At 34.6% G+C, this 16,916-nt stretch overlaps 1 non-coding gene across 1 annotated transcript; it reads right to left on the bottom strand.

The window, feature by feature from the left end:
• Positions 1-5,454: 5,454 nt before the first annotated feature.
• Positions 5,455-5,536, bottom strand: TRNAS-UGA. Its single transcript has one exon. It is a non-coding gene; the product is annotated as a tRNA-Ser (tRNA).
• Positions 5,537-16,916: the final 11,380 nt, after the last annotated feature.

Here is a 16,916-nt window from a genome sequence, read left to right as displayed (position 1 = left end):
TCTAATGTTGTTAAACCCTACGGGGCATGGCTTCGGGCTGGTAGTATGAGGGGAGTACCGACAAATGGTCAGCGTTGGATCTCCCCGGAGTCTACTGTCGAGCGGCAAAAGTAGAAGGCGGCCGTGGTTGAGGTGCTGAATGAGACTGAGAGGGTGGTAGATGGTCAGAAGGTCCCGGAGGTGTCTGTTATGGACCCTAAGCGTAGAAGAACAGATGTTACTGATGGGGTAGAGATGCACTGCGAAACATCGGGATCAAAAAACTTGCACTAGGCGGGACTTGCGCAGCAAGCCCTCCAAGAATTATGAATCTCCTAGCCTGGAATTGCCGGGGGCTTGGCAACCAGTCGGCAGTTCACGTGTTGGCAGACTTAGTCCGTGAAAAGCGGCCGAAAATTATTTTTTTGATGGAAACATTTATGGTGAAACACAGAATGGAACCAATAAGAGTTAGACTGTGGTATCATAACATGTTAGTGGTGGATGCAGATGGGCATATTGGGGGGTTTGCATTGCTGTGGGATAATGCAGTATGAGTGGAGGTAACGGGATACTCTATAAACCACATTGACTCGACGGTGGTCTTGGATGTTGGAAGCCCTGAATTCAGATTTACAGGGTTCTATGCTATAGCAGAGAGGCATCGTCGGCGAGAATCCTGGAATTTGCTGCGTACTTTAGCAGGTGGTAGTGATCTCCCATGGGTAGTCATGGGGGATTTCAATGATCTCTTGCATCAAGGGGAGAAGAAAGGAAGGCTACCGCATCCACAGTGGCTAATCACGGGGTTTCAGCAGGCAGTCCGTGATTGCGGCCTAACTGACTTTGCCTTCGCGGGATATCAGTACACTTGGCGACGTTTAAGAGGTTCAGCAGATTTGGTTGAGCAGAAATTGGATAGAATACTTGTCTCTGAATCATGGATGGTGCAGTTCGAAGGGGCTAAGGCCACATCTTTGCCTTTTCAGTACAGTGATCATCTCCCTCTCATGTTGTCTCCCATAGTAGTTAGACAACAACCCCGTCGTCAGCGGTTCTGCTTTGACAATATGTGGCTTCGTGAACCGGTGCTGAGGGAAGTAGTTGAGCCGAGTTGGGACAGGTTTGCGGGTTTGGATGTCTTGCAGAGGGTGGAGTTATGCAATCGAGATATATGGTGATGGGGAAGGGTGTATAATAAGGGGTTCTTACTGCGTATTGATCGGTGTAGAAGGCAGCTTGAATCATTGCGACTCCGGAATGATGCTGCAGGTTGTGCAGAATATAATAGAATAGAGCGAGAGTGGTTATCCCTTCTTGAACAGCAACATGTGTTTTGGCGTCAAAGAGCGAAAGAATACTGGTGGAAGGACGGGGACTTGAACACAAAGTTTTTCCATAATTCGGTTAAGGTAAGGAGGAGGCGGAATAAGGTTACGAGGTTGTGTAGGGATGATGGTTCTACTGCCGAGGGGGAGGAGGAGGTAGGAGTGTTATGTTGGAGTACTACCAGAACTTGTTTACATCACAGCCAGGGGAGGAGGATGAGGTTATTAACTGTATCCGTACATTGGTTACACATGTGGATAATGTTCGGTTGGAGCATCCGGTGAGTATGGCAGAGGTCCGTAAAGCAGTGTTCGCGATGCATCCGGATAAGTCGCCAAGACCTGATGGTTTTGGTCCCGGTTTCTTTCAGCATTTCTGGCTCATGGTAGGGGGTGAGGTGACACGGTTTTGCCGTGATTTCATGGACACGGGTACACTACCAGTGAGAGCGAATGATACGTTGGTGGTCCTAATTCCGAAGAAGCCAGTACCTGAATCAATGAAGGATTTACGGCCTATTGCCTTATGTAACGTCCTATATAAGATTGCGGCAAAGGTGTGTGCGAATAGGATGAAGCCCCTGCTGGAGAAAATTATTTCTAAAGCGCAGAGTGCGTTTGTTCCCGGTTGTCTCATAACAGATAACATTATGCTAGCGTATGAGGCGCATCACTGGTTGAAACGGAAGACACAAGGCAGAAATGGGGTGGCTGCACTCAAAATAGATATGAGTAAGGCCTATGACAAGGTCGAGTGATGCTGAAGATGGGTTTTAGCGTTAAATGGGTGGACATTCTGATGGAGTCACTTAGTAGTGTGAGGTACTATATATTACATGAACAAAGGCAGTTAGGGCCGATTTTGCCGGGGCGTGGATTGAGACAGGGCGACCCACTCTCGCCTTATTTATTTCTGATGGTCATTGAGGGGTTGAGTGCACTAATTGATAATCGTATGAGCCGAGGCATGTTGCACGGGGTACAATTGGCTAGAGGGGCACCACCAGTCTCCCATCTTTTGTTCGCGGATGACTATTTTCTCTTCTTGCGGGCAAACATTGATGAGAGCAACCAGATGAAAGAAGTCTTGAATGTGTATGTGGGTGCGTCAGGCCAGCTGGTGAATTATGATAAGTCATTGGTCTGTTTCAGCGCTAACACTGACACTACTAGCAGGAATCATGTTGTTAGCATCTTGGGGGTTTTGCTGGGGGACACTTCTGGGAAATACTTGGGTCTGCATTCACTATTGGGCAGGAAGAAGAAGGCTATTCTCGGGTTTCTGAAAGACCGTATTCTGGCCAGAGTCAGGGGTTGGAACACCTGGTTCTTATCAAGGGCGGGGCATGAAGTTTTATTAAAGAATGTTTTACAGGCTTTGCCAAGTTATGCAATGATGGTCTTTTGTTTGCCTATAACCTTGTGCAGGGAGATAGAGGTTATTCAGAATCAATACTGGTGGACGGGGAAGGCACTGGGTGGAACGGGGTTGCGGTGGAAGTCATGGCAGTCTTTGTGTAAGCCGAAGCAAAAGGGAGGATTGGGGTTCAGGACATTAAGAGGTATGAATCTAGCGCTGCTGGGTAAACAGGCTTGGAGACTCTTGGTACGTCCGGATTCGTTGGTGGCGCAGGTTTATAAGTGTAGGTACTATCCCACTACGTCATTTTGGGATGCTATGGTAGGCCACAATCCATCATATGTTTGGCGTGGAATTGTTGAGGCAAAGGATGCAATAAAGCAATGGGCTAGGCGGAGTATAGGCAATGGCCGAACAACCACCATAGGGGGTTATCCATGGCTAGTCACGGCTGATGATCCTTATGTAAGAACACTGTTGCATGAGTCAATAACTAATGCACTGGTCAGTTCGTTGATGAATGGAGCAGGAACTGGGTGGGATCGTGAATGTGTTATGGACTTGTTTGATGGGAGGGAGTCTGAATGTATCCTCAATTTGCTGGTAAGTTCTCGCAGTCCTAGTGATGCATGGGTATGGAAAGGGGATTCTAAGGGCCTGTATACTGTCAAATCTTGTTATAGGATGCTTGCGGGTGAGTTACCAGCTGATAAACCTTGGCGTTTGATTAGGAATCTACATGTTCCACCGAAGGTCCGTGTCTTTGCATGGCAGTTAGCAATGGCGATCTTGCCAACTCGGGATGTTTTGCTAACTAAGCGAGTAGCGTGTACGGTTCAGTGCCATATGTGTGGTGCGGTCGAGGAGACGGCTGCACACTTGTTCCGTGATTGTTTGTTTGCCCGTGCGATATGGGATGAAATTAATCTGCCGGCTTTGGGTACTGATCAAGGTAATTTTCAAGATTGGTTCTTTGCACATCTATCTACTCTAACAGGATGAATTACAATGTAAATATGTGATGCTTTGTTGGGGGCTTTAGGGGAGTAGGAATGATGCTGTTTGGCGTGGTGTGCAGTTTAATAAAGGGGCTGTTTTGCGCAATACATTAGCATTCTGGGGGAATTGGTTGGCTGTGAGGGACGATGGTGTGCATGGGCAGGAACAGCAGTTGGGGGCGAACATGTGGTTACGGCCGGTTACGGGAAGATTGAATTTAAATACTGATGCTGCAATGGATTCGGACCAAAATATCATGGGGTTATGCTGGGTGTTGCGTGATGATGAGGGGCATTTTATGGCTGCTAAGAGTCTATGGGTGCAAGGGCAGTTTTCTGTTGCAGAAGCTGAGATTTATTGTATCTGGGAAGCACTGGTATGGATGCAAAACACTGGCATGGGTGAGGTAGATGTTGAGACAGACTCACAGTTATGTTATTTTGCTTTGTGCTCGGAGTATTTTTTTTCTACTTTTGGCTTTTTAGTAGATGATGTAAAACAAGTTGCCTCTATGATTAACGGGGTTAACTTCAGTTGTGTCAAACGATCTGCGAATCGTGCGGCCCACGCTATAGCACGGGATGCCGTTTCTGTGTCAGGTCTTGGGGAGTGGTTGGATTTACCACCCCATTATCTTGTTTCTATTCTTGAGAATGATCGAATGAATTAAGTTTACTTTTTCAAAAAAAAAAAAAAAAAAAGATAATTATTTGATGAAATAGTCTTACCCCACTTTTTTTGGGGCAAACTTGAACTTATCAACATTGCATTCATTATTTATTTTAATGTTCGTTTTATACGTTCAACAACACCATTTGATTGAGGTAAATAAAGTGTCATACGCTCATTTACAATACCTATGTTATACATATTAATGGCCAATAAATGTATCATACTCACCACCTCAATCTTATCGCTTTTAACCAACTGTCTTAATTTTTCTATTAAATTGGTTTCTACTTTATTATTATAACAAATGAATTTATCTATGGTTTCATCTTTGTCTTAACATTTGTGTGTGTGTGTGCGCGCATGCAAAATATTTAGCGAATTGTTCATGTTTCATATACCTTTATGCATTGCATGTTTGGTTGGCATGAATATAATCGCATTGTAATTATAACAAAATTCTTTAGCCATCCGAATTACATTGTTTGGTTAGAGGAAATTGCAATTCCCTTCATTTGTGGAGTTGGAATTCTTGGACCCCGGCCCCCATAGGAATTATTGTAATTTGTTGCAGGGGAAAGGAAAAAAGAAATATAATGAAATGACCATTTTGTCCTTGATTATTATTATTATTATTATTATTATTATTATTATATTTTAGTGTTTATAACGTTTTTTCCCTCCCAATTCATAATAATTCTATTTCTCCTTACCAAACAATGTAATTTAAATTTCTACTTTATTTTCTTACGGATATCAATTCCTTTCCCACTTTATTAACTTCATATGTTGCCTGCACGTTGTTGGGCAATGTTGGGAACTTATAAAATGTTAGAATTGCTCTGAAAAGGGGAAGAATTTGGGAGAAAAGAGAGAGACATGGGAGTGAGAGAAGAGAAACTCAGTTTGGTGTAATTGGATCCGATCCATATCATCAATATAGCTCTCCAAAATGCCCTTGTCGCTAAGCTCTAACGAACCCACCACACTCTCGCAATGAACCAACCAGAATGGGACTGTAACAGGCAGGCAGAGCAGAAGGCTATATTCGAATGGAGCCAACTTATAATTTTCTCTGCAAGCTAAGGCAAATTTATCTTCCACCGGAAAAAGTCATATCGTCGGCAGCAGGACTTGAACATGCGCGGGCAAAGCCCAACAGATTTCAAATTTGTCTCCTTAACCACTCGGACATACCAACCAATTCACAATGATTCTTTTGTTCGATTTCTATATTATCCAATTAATTAAATATTTAATTTAATTATGATTGCATTTGGTTATTATTTAAAAAATGGAGGGTCATAAGTTCGAACCTCATTGAATTTTTTAGAGTTAATTCTCAAAATGATCCTCTGACTATGGCCTTTTTTCAAATTGGTTCCTTAACTTTTAATTGCACCCAAAGTGGTCCTCCGACTATTGAATTTTAAGTTAAAATGGTCCTCCGTTAGTTTTGGTGTTAACTGGGTGTTAAAATGAGGGGTAAAATTGGTAATTTAAGATTTTCACTATAATCAAAAAGGACTACTTTGGGTGCAATTAAAAATCAAAGGACCAATTTGAACTATATAGTTAATATTTTAAAAGAAAATTTCATTTTTATGAACTATCTAGTTAATATAATTTAAAAGTTTCAATTCTGTATTATCGTATTTAAATTAATGTAAAATACTTAAACTTGATATAATTAAATTAAAAAGTATTTATGAATATATAATATTAATAGCGATGATAGACAATTTATTCCAACCATTTTATATTTTATTATAAATATTCTTTTATCATTTTTTTTTTATTTTTTGCATCCACTGACCAACATTTTTGGTTCTGCCCCTATAAACCAATATTGTATTTTTGTAATAGACAATGATTTTTTTTTTATTATCTTTCTTTATCTGTTTGTATTTAACTGTTGTCTTTTTTTTTTTAATAAGCAATGGTTTATGTCTGTTGTCCATTTGGTTGTAATTTTTCACAATAGTTTTGTCATTATATGTATGCCAATTTATGATCATAAAAAATCAAAATCTAAATACATAATGTCAAGCATCTCTGGATAATAAAGGGTTATACAATTGTATATGAGTACTAGGCTAATAATCAAAATTATTATTCTAAGTTACTTAAAAAAAATTCTGGCTAACAATTAAAATAAAAAGATTGTTTATTTATAAAATGAAAATAAGTACAAGATCAACCCTTTTAATCAAAATGAATACAAATCATGTTTGAACTATAAAGAGAAAATTCCTAAAATAATCCTCCCACTATGATCTTTTTCTCAAATTGGTCCTTTGACATTTAATTTTTTAGACTGAAAATGTTTGAGAATTTTATTTGTCATTTTTATTATTCATTGGTCAAACCAGCCAACTCTTTATTCATTTTCTTTAGAATATAAATTTTATTGTGTAAAGATCAAACTTGGATATGAACTTGTTCAATCCAACACGGTCTTCTTGTCTTGAACTAGAATCTACTATTTCATGAGTTATACGGAGGTCAAGGATTTACAACAATAAGAAAACTATAAACTAGTGTTTTGTTCCAAAATCTTTAACAATCTAGACGATAAGTCTTTGAATTCAGAATATTTTGAAAGCATTTTACTAATGTTAGGACTCTTATTGCATCGTACTTGTAGTCTATGTATACCTCTATTCTATGTATTTATTTCACATATGTATCTTATAATTTGATGATTGATTAATACAATCCTAATCATTAACAATCTCCTCCTTTGGTAAGATTTTTAATTTGGCATTTAGTCCTTACCAGTTACCACTCATAAGAAATTTAGATAATCAAGTTAATTAGAAGAAGATCTAGTTGGTCATTCATAAATCTGCAAAAATTAACAACTGCAGATAATCAAGACGACAAAAGCACAAGGGAATTTAAAAAGCATTGTCAAGAAGACACTTGTTACATTTTGACCCAACTACTCCTAGTTCTGTGACAAGATTAGTGGATTCAACTATTGACTTCTTTACTTTCTTTTTTGTTTTTTTTGGCTTGAGTATCTGGTGAATCAGCTTTCCAGTCATCAAGGATTCATCAATGATGTACTCCAGTCTGTGTTTCATCAAGGGATGCAGTGTGGATGGGTTTCGTTTGGGATTTTCAAATGTAATCATGTGATTTTTCAAGGTGATTAATTACTTCATTAGCAGCAAGAATTGATTTTTCACAATTAACAGGGGTAACATCTAACGTTTCAACAAGTCTTACTACATTTGAATATTTCGTAATTGAGTCAGAATCAGAATCAAAGGCCACGATATGATAATATTTTTAGAGGGGATATGCATTGAGGACTTTCCCCTATGAGATTTAGACACCAACAGATTTTGAGCCAAATAATGATCCATTTATCACACTATCAACTTGTAAATTTCTCTATCCAAATTGTTCTACAAAAACTCTACTTGAAATTTTATTTTGGAATAAGATTCAAATTGACCCTGAACGTAACCTGAAAATGCAATTAGGCCACTGAACAAAAAAAAAATGCAATTAGGTCACTATCTAACCCATGGTTGCAAAAATCGCAAAATCGGCGCTTAGGCGCTAGGCGGTCTACGCGGCTGCCTAGACCGCCTAGCCGGCCGGTTTGGCCGTTATTTTAATTATTTTTTTTTGCGTTTTAAAGTGTTAAAAGTTCGGGAAGGCATAACTTTTGACTCGGTTGTCCGTTTTGGACAAATTTTTTTTTTCAAATTGCGTATTTTTTCGAGATCTATCCACTGCAAACCCACTAATTTCTCCAAAAAATGCTTCTTTTGCTCTTAATTTTAATTTTTTTTTAATGTATTTAGTTGGTTTAAACAATCTTTTGAAGACTTTTACAACCACTTACGTAAATAGCAGGGTTGTAAAAATCGGTCTAGGCGCTAGGCCCCTCTTGACCGTGGGGATTTCTCCCCCTAGGCGCCCGCCTAGGTTACCCGCCGCCTAGGCGTCCGCCTAGCGCCTAATTCGGCCGATTTGGCCGCCTAGCGTCTAAGTTAGTCGAGTTAACTCGTCCATTTCGGTCGAGTTAACCTGATCGGCTCGGCCTATTTTTTTTTATTATATATATGCGTGTGTGTGTGCGCGCGCGCATACTTATATATAATATGACATATATAACTCGTAGACTAGTTTGATACTTTGAATCTTTGGATGATTGAAGTATTTGAGTATTTCATATTTGAGTATTTTTAATTTTTAATATTGTTTTAATGTTTTTTTTTTTTTTTTGAAAACCATTGTTTTGATGTTATGGACTTATAAATTATCATTAATTCATTTATTTGGATGTGTTATTTGATTAAATGTTGAAAACAACCTCATTAAAATTGTCAAACTGCAAGTCTACCACTATTTTTTTTGCACCCGCCTAGCGCCGCCTAGATTCCGCCTAGGCGCCGCCTAGACCGTCTAGGCGCTAGGCGCTGTCCGGGCGCCCGACTAGCGCCTAACGCCTACTGCAACCATGATTCAAATACAATCCCGATAATAGCTTTAAAGTCAATACGATATAATGAACTTACACAACCTGATATGATACTGATTGGGTATCGCTATGCGTAGTACAACACAGAAAAGGCTGCATTGTAGTAATCACAGACAAAAACGAACCAGCAATGCATGATACAGTATAGAAATATTGAGAGTATTGCAATTCCTGTTTAAAACAAAAATATTATGAAAAATTGAATTAAAAATAATTTCAGTCAAGTCTCGATCATTAACTTAACCAAACACATAAAATGAGACGGGGAGTAATATTTATAATCATATTCAAATTTATGATAACAGAAATAAATGCATCCAATTTTATTTTATTTTATAATTTTTATTTTTTTTTTAAAAATTATTATTAAAAATTATTAAAAATGTCAATTCAACTTTCACGTAAGCAGGGGCGGAGCCACCCCTTGGGGTAGGGGGGCCTTGGCTCCCCACCCCATACCTATTTTTAGTAAATATATAGGTACATATTAATATAATATGGATAAATTACACTTTGCTCCCCCTCCTCCACACCTAATTTTTTTTTTAAAAATAATCTATTATCTATATATTAAATGAACTCGAAAGTTACACTTTTCGTCCCTAAGTTATGAGATAATTGTAGAATTTGTCCATAATTGTTGGTCTTGTTCACTTTTCGTCTCTAAGCTATAATTGACGTTGCAAATTTCGTCCTTCTAATAACAAGTTGTGGTCCTTCTTCATTTCTAAGCTATACTTCGTTCCTAATGTTTTGTTAGTATAGGGACGAAATTTGCAACATAAATTACGGAGTATATTTTAGGGACGAAAAGTAAGCACGACTAATAATTATGAATTCTTCAATTACCCTATAACTTAGTAATTAGAAGTGTAGTTTTTCCTATTTTTTACTATTGTATAATTTTTGTGTTATGTAAAAAATTCAAAAGTAATGTTTGAAAATCTTAACGATCGTACTTATATAATTATATATTTCATATATTATTGCACATAGTATAATTAAAAATAATTATCAACAATAATTGACACAATCATATATGGTATATATATAATGATATTGTGTGGTTGGTACTAATATCGACTAAGATGATAAATTTTCTCTATAAATTTGCCCCCCAAACCTCGACTTTCTGGCCCCGCCACTGCACGTAAGCAAATAACCTGCTTGAAATGGATGGTAACCTGCTACCAAGTGAAATTGCATACATTTGGAGTGTTCAGTGACCTAATTACATTTTTTTTTTCGTTCAATGGCTTAATTGCATTTTCAAGTTACGTTTAATGACCACTTTGAACCTTATTCCTATTATTTTTAGTGTCCAAGGCCCCCAAATGCAAAGTGAAGCAATTGACCCACTTTATTATCTCAAATATATACATGTTCAAAAGATGATATTTGTTGTTGCCCTTTTTATTTAAAATGGACATGCCTTAATTCTCAACAAAAAAAAAAACATTATTATTATTATTATTATCATTATCATTATCATTATCATTATCATTATAACAACGAATATTATATAGTGAAATTGATGAAATAGATTGTATCGATTATGTTTTATGATGTTATTCTTCCTTGAATTCGAGCAAATAATTACCCAATTACCTGTGCGATGTACGGATACAATATTTTATTATATATTTATATAATAAAATTAAATATGAAATTATAAACATTTTTAATATTTGAAAGTGTACATTAATTTATTTGATTATAAGATTAGTGCAAAAGAATTACTCAATTAATTGAATAATATATGACTTGTTTGTCTACAATTATCTTTTAAAAAATCAATATGTAATATGATTTATGTAATTATATTATTACAAAAATAAACATGGGAAAAATGAGAAATAATTTAATTGTAATTATTATAAAATAAATCTAACGACCCATGTTTAGCTAAATTACCATAATAAAAATTAGGCAATTATACTAATATATGTGCAATTATACTTTTATACCTTATTTATATTGCTTTTCATCAGCTTTCAAAAGAAAAATATTCCTTTTCATCATATCGCCTTTACTTTTTTCCTCCTTCTCCATATCTGAATGAATTAATTTTAATTATTATAAAAAAAATCAAACGACCCAAGTTTAGTTGTAATTATACTAATATCCGTATAATTATTAGTTTAATTAACATAATAATTATTAGTCAATTATACTAATATCTGTGCAATTAGTTCTTTAATTATCGTAATAATTATTAGGTAATTATACTAATATTGTGCAATTATATTTTTATATCTTTTGTGTGTGTGTGTGTGTGTGTGTGTATATATATATATATATAATTGAAAAATTAATGGTAACAATTATAAAAAAATCCAGCAACCCATATTTAATTGTAATTGTACTATTATTATGGTAATTATTAGCTTAATTATCATTATAATTATTAGTTAATTATACTAATATTCATGTAATTTATGAGCTTAATTACCCTAATAATTATTAAATTTTATATAGTAATAGTTTGAGAGGTTGTTTGCGCGAAAAGTTATAAAAGTATGATTTTGTTTTTATTAGTAGTATAGATAATAAAAAATTTCGCATCTGGTGTCCTAGTTAAAGATTTTATAATCTAGCAACCTAACATAGGTTTGAACAAAAGCTTTCAAATGTAATATTCAGAACTTCAAGTAAATCTTTAAAATTTAATACACCTTCTTTAATTAGATAAGGATTAGAGGTAATTACACCCAATAATCAACTTATTTTTACAAATTTTATCAATATTGTTATCACTTCCTTTTTTTTTTTTTTTTTTTTTTTTTTTTTTTTTTTTTTTTGTTTACTTAATGTTTTATTTCTTCTTTTCAAATCATTAACGGTCTGTTTGAAAACCTTGAAAATGTTAGAAGTTTGGCTAACGGAAATTTTTAGAAAATAATTAATTTTTATAAAAAATATTTGAATTTTCGGGTGTTTGGCTAAAGGTTAGAAAACTATCGTTTTTTGTTTAGTTGAAAGCTACGAAATTGCATTTTTTCTGTTTAGTTCATTTTTCCTAAAAAATGAACATAATAATAATAATAATAATAATAATAATAATAATAATAATAATAATAAAGTGGTGGTGCATGTTGGTGGTGGTAGTACGTGGTGGTGTGTTGGTGGTGATGTGGTCGTGGTGGTGTGGTGGTGGCAATAGTGGTGGTGGGGGTGACAGTAGTAGTGGTGGTGGTGATAATAAAAATTCAGAATCTAGCTTGAAAAGATATGAGAGAGAAGATAGACACGAAAATAAAGATTCTGGAAAAAGTCTTCCCACTAAATATTTAGGAAAACATTTTTCTACCAAATTAAACATTTTTTATTGACCAGAATGAATATTTTCCTTTCACATAGTTTAATGGTCATAAATTAATTATGTTATAATTATAGGTCGTAGGTGGATGCTGGATTTTGCAATCTGTGTAAACCATGCTGCCATGCATTAGTTTAATGTATTATCACCGCATATAGTTTCGTGGTTCGTGTCAACTCTAACACCATACAATTCAACTACTCAGATCACCTTGAGCAAAAAATAAAATAAAAAAATAAAAAAATTAGGCTATCCATATGTGGGCAAATTATCTTGTTCACCACCATGCATGGTGCACACGGATGTAAAAACGACGTCGTTTTACTTAAATAAAAAAAATCATTTTTGATTGTTGTTAGTTACTTAAACATATGTTCATAATTGTATAATTTCACATTCTGGATTTATAGTTATGAAATTATGGATGTGTAGTTATTCAATTCTGGATTTATAGTTATGAAGTTATGGATCTCTAATTATGTATGCAATTTTGAATGTTTAGTTATGAAGTTATAATTTCACATTCTGAATGTATAGTTATGAAGTTATGGATGTGTAGCAATTCTGAATGTATAGTTATGAAGTTATGGATGTGTAGTTATACATGCAATTCTGAATGTATAGTTATGAAGTTATGGATGTGTAGTTAGACAATTCTGGATTTATAGTTATGAATGTGTAGTTATGCAATTCTGGATGTATATTTATGAAGTTATGGATGTGTAGTTATGCAGTTCTGGATTTATAGTTATGAAGTTATAGATGTGTAGTTATGCAATTTTGGATGTATAGTTATGAAGTTATAAACGTGTAGTTATGTAATTTTGGATTTATAGTTATGAAGTTATGGATGTGTAGTTATGCAATTCTGGATGTATAATTATAAAGTTATGTGTGTGTAGTTATGCAAATTCTGTTATTTATTTTTTATTTTTTATTTTTTAAGTCGGACGTCAAAACGACATCATTTTTTGCAACCGTGTGCATCGTACCATGCATGGTGCACACGATTGCACAGCATAACGCTCCCCATATGTGCATAGTACCTTCTGAATTTATTCATTTATTATTGCCATATTATAATGAATGTAATTCACCATTATTCTAATAGTTGTATATCTTAGACCGGAGTTAATACCCAAAATCATACATCGATTATGTCATAATTCACAAATTTGCCATCGAATATCAATGTTATTAAATTAAGTCTTTATATAATATTCAATTCAATTTTTATTTTAAATGGTCTCGACTATTTAATTTTTACTCAATAAAATCCTCAATTATTCAATGTTTACTCAATATAGTGAATGATGGAGGACTTTATTGAGTAAGAGTTAAATACTACATTGAGGTCTTAATTGAAAAATTTGATAATCAATGACTAATTTGTGAATTATGGCATAGTAAATGAACGATTTTGGGTATTATAAATTCTATTAGACTGGGTGCCTGTAACAATCGGGGTTGTAAAAATTGGTCTATGCGCCCGCCTAGGCGCTAGGCGCCTCTAGACCGTGGCGATTTCCCCCCTAGGCACCCGCCTAGGTTACCGGCTGCCTAGGCGTCCGCCTAGCGCCTAACTCGGCCGATTTGGCCGCCTAGTGTCTAAGTTAGTCGAGTTAACTCGTCCATTTCGGTCGAGTTAACCCGATCGGCTCGGCCTATTTTTTTTTATTATATATGTGTGTGTGCGCGCGCGCCCGCATACATATATATAATATGACATATATACACTCGTAGACTAGTTTGATACCTTGAATCTTTGGATGATTGAAGTATTTGAGTATTTCATATTTGAGTATTTTTAATTTTTAATATTGTTTTAATATTTTTTATTTTTTGAAAACCATTGTTTTGATGTTATGACTTATGAATTATCATTAATTCATTTATTTGGATGTGTTATTTGATTAAATGTTGAAAATAACCTCATTAAAATTGTCAAACTGCAAGTCTACCACTGTTTTTTTGGCGCCCGCCTAGCGCTGCCTAGATTCCGCCTAGGCGCTAGGCGCTGTCCGGGCGCCCGACTAGCGCCTAGCGCCTACTGCAACCATGGTAACAATATGAACTCAAATCATTCATAATTTTTTATCTGATTTTTTTTGTACAAACAGAATTAATGTATAAACAATATATAGCATTAAATGGCTCTCATTGATATATTTTAATGATACGATACCCATATTAATTTTTTCAATATCTACTCTTAAAATTCTAATAAGAGTCAATAATGTTAAGCCCTTAACTGAAACAACAAAAATGTCGGTACTATTGTTTCTTAAAATGAATGGTTCATATTATTTTGATTTTAGTATTTTTTAATGATTTCCCTTATTTACCCTTTATTATATTATTTTCTTCCATTAAATAACCTAAATTCCGTTAGTATAAACTTTAGTAACGGAATATTCCGTTAACTATTTATTATTTTTAACTTACTCATTAATTTATACAAGAAAGGTCTTAGGTTCGAACCCCATCACAATTAGAGTGAGAATAATTGTTAAACATATACTATGAATATGTTAAATTTTATTAAAAAATATATGCATTCAAAAAAAGTATTAAAAAATATATAATATAAAATTTAACATAAACTTTGATCAAAAAATTAGTCCGACTGAATACATAACATTCAAAGTTAAGCATCAAAGATTATAAATCAAGAACTTTAAAAATCATTTGATTTTTATGCATTTAAAAAAAAAACAAATTTAGGTTAAGTTTTTATTTTCTCGTTTAATTAATATTCTTTTGATTACTTATATCAAAACAAAATTTAATATTTTAATTATATTTTTGCATTATTTGTATGATTTAGGTCGTTATGGTATTAATATTTTTTGTATGTATTTTTATAATGGTACAATTGTACATTACTTTACAAATATTATACTATTATTTTTTTATCAGACAAAATTGTTCTTACATCATTGTCAGACATGCGCGACCTATGTACAAAGTTGTTCATCATAAATACAATTACACCTGGACTTTAAAACGGTAGGACCATTTTTCAAAGAATTGACAATGTTGACATCCTACTGGCTCCAATTGAACAAGTTTACACATCAAAATTTTATCAATGCATGAAAACTTCAAAAGAAATTTGTAAGTTAATTTTTACTATATCATTATAACAATATCTATTGTAACTATATATTTTGAATTATTTATTATCATTCTCTATTGACAGTAATTGTAACAATTGTCATTGACAAACTCTCAAAACAATTTGTCTCAACAACGAATGTAAATTTAAAAAAAAATCAATGCTTTCATTATTGTTGATGAAAAATATGTACGCCAATTTATTACTTTTATTAAATTAAATAAATTAGTAGCTACAACAAAAAGTAATACATATGCATTTAATTAATTTAGAATTAGATGCATATAATGCCTTTATTTAAAAAATTATTCATTATAAAATTTTTTAAAAGAGATCAGATATAATTTCATTATTTATAATTCAAAGATTCATTACCTTCAAATTTATTAATTTATTATATTACTATATTGTCCATTGTCTTCTTTTTACATTATCTTGTAATTAAATATCAAAGTTATAATACAAAATATGTTATATATATTTATTTACTAAGTATTTTATACAAATATAATAAATATTAATATTTTGTTCAATACATTCACATGATAACCTACGACACACATTTCACAACGCATAAAACATGTAGGGTAAAAACTATAACTATCAAATATCAATAGGTGCTTGTATGATAAAGAGTTAATAGTACAACTAAGATCTCATCATATACACAACAAGACAAATCTAAAGTTTCCTACACCATAATCTCATTGCACAACGAATCCTGATGAATCGCAGTAGGGAAGATTAGAGAGAGAAAAGATGTCTCGTATGCAGGTGAAGAAAAGAACTGTTTATTCAATCCATAACGGAGAAGAAGAGGAGATTATATACAAAGCTGAGGCGGGAAGAAACGGTTGTAACAAACTTTGAGCTAAGCAAATGACATAGATGTCCTTACTTCTTTAATTCAACTGAGGACATATTTGTCTTCTTCAATACCCCCCCCCCCCCCCCCCCGTAAGCTGGGGAGTACAAATCTTGTACGCCGAGCTTACCAATGAAGTCACGAAACATAGCGGTAGGGAGAGGTTTTGTGAAGCCATCAGCCGATTGATTCTTGGTTGATACAGATAGCAATTTGACTAGACCTTGGTTTATCTTCTCGCGAACAACATGGCAGTCAATCTCTATGTGTTTGGTGCGTTCGTGGAAGACTGAGTTCTCGGCAATACCTACGGCTGACCGGCTGTCACAGTATAGAGTTGCAGTCTTAACTTCTGTAACCTTAAGATCATGGAGGAGGTATTTGAGCCACTGGATCTCACACACGGTTGCTGCCAAGGCACGGTACTCAGCTTCGGAACTGGAACGAGAAATCATAGCCTGCTTCTTTGACCTCCATGATATAAGAGAGGAGCCAAGGAATATGCAATAACCGGTTACAGATTTTCGTGTTTCATTGCAGGCAGCCCAATCGGAATCGGAGAAAACTTTGAGGTGTAGGCTTGAGTGTGAAGGATAGAACAGCCCCTGCCCTGGTGAGGCTTTGATGTACCGCAATACCCGGTGTGCTGCTGTCAAATGGACATCCGTAGGGGTGCCTACAAACTGGCTTAATTGTTGAATGGCATATGTGATGTCAGGCCTTGTCGCAGTGAGGTATAAAAGCCTTCCTACCAACCTTCTATAGGAACTAGCATCAG

This window comes from Ipomoea nil, unplaced genomic scaffold, assembly GCF_001879475.1.
Source record: "Ipomoea nil cultivar Tokyo-kokei standard unplaced genomic scaffold, Asagao_1.1 scaffold2848, whole genome shotgun sequence".
Classification (NCBI taxonomy): domain Eukaryota; kingdom Viridiplantae; phylum Streptophyta; class Magnoliopsida; order Solanales; family Convolvulaceae; genus Ipomoea; species Ipomoea nil.
The sequence above is the reverse complement of the archived record's forward strand: the minus strand, read 5'-3'. Positions and strand labels throughout refer to the sequence as shown.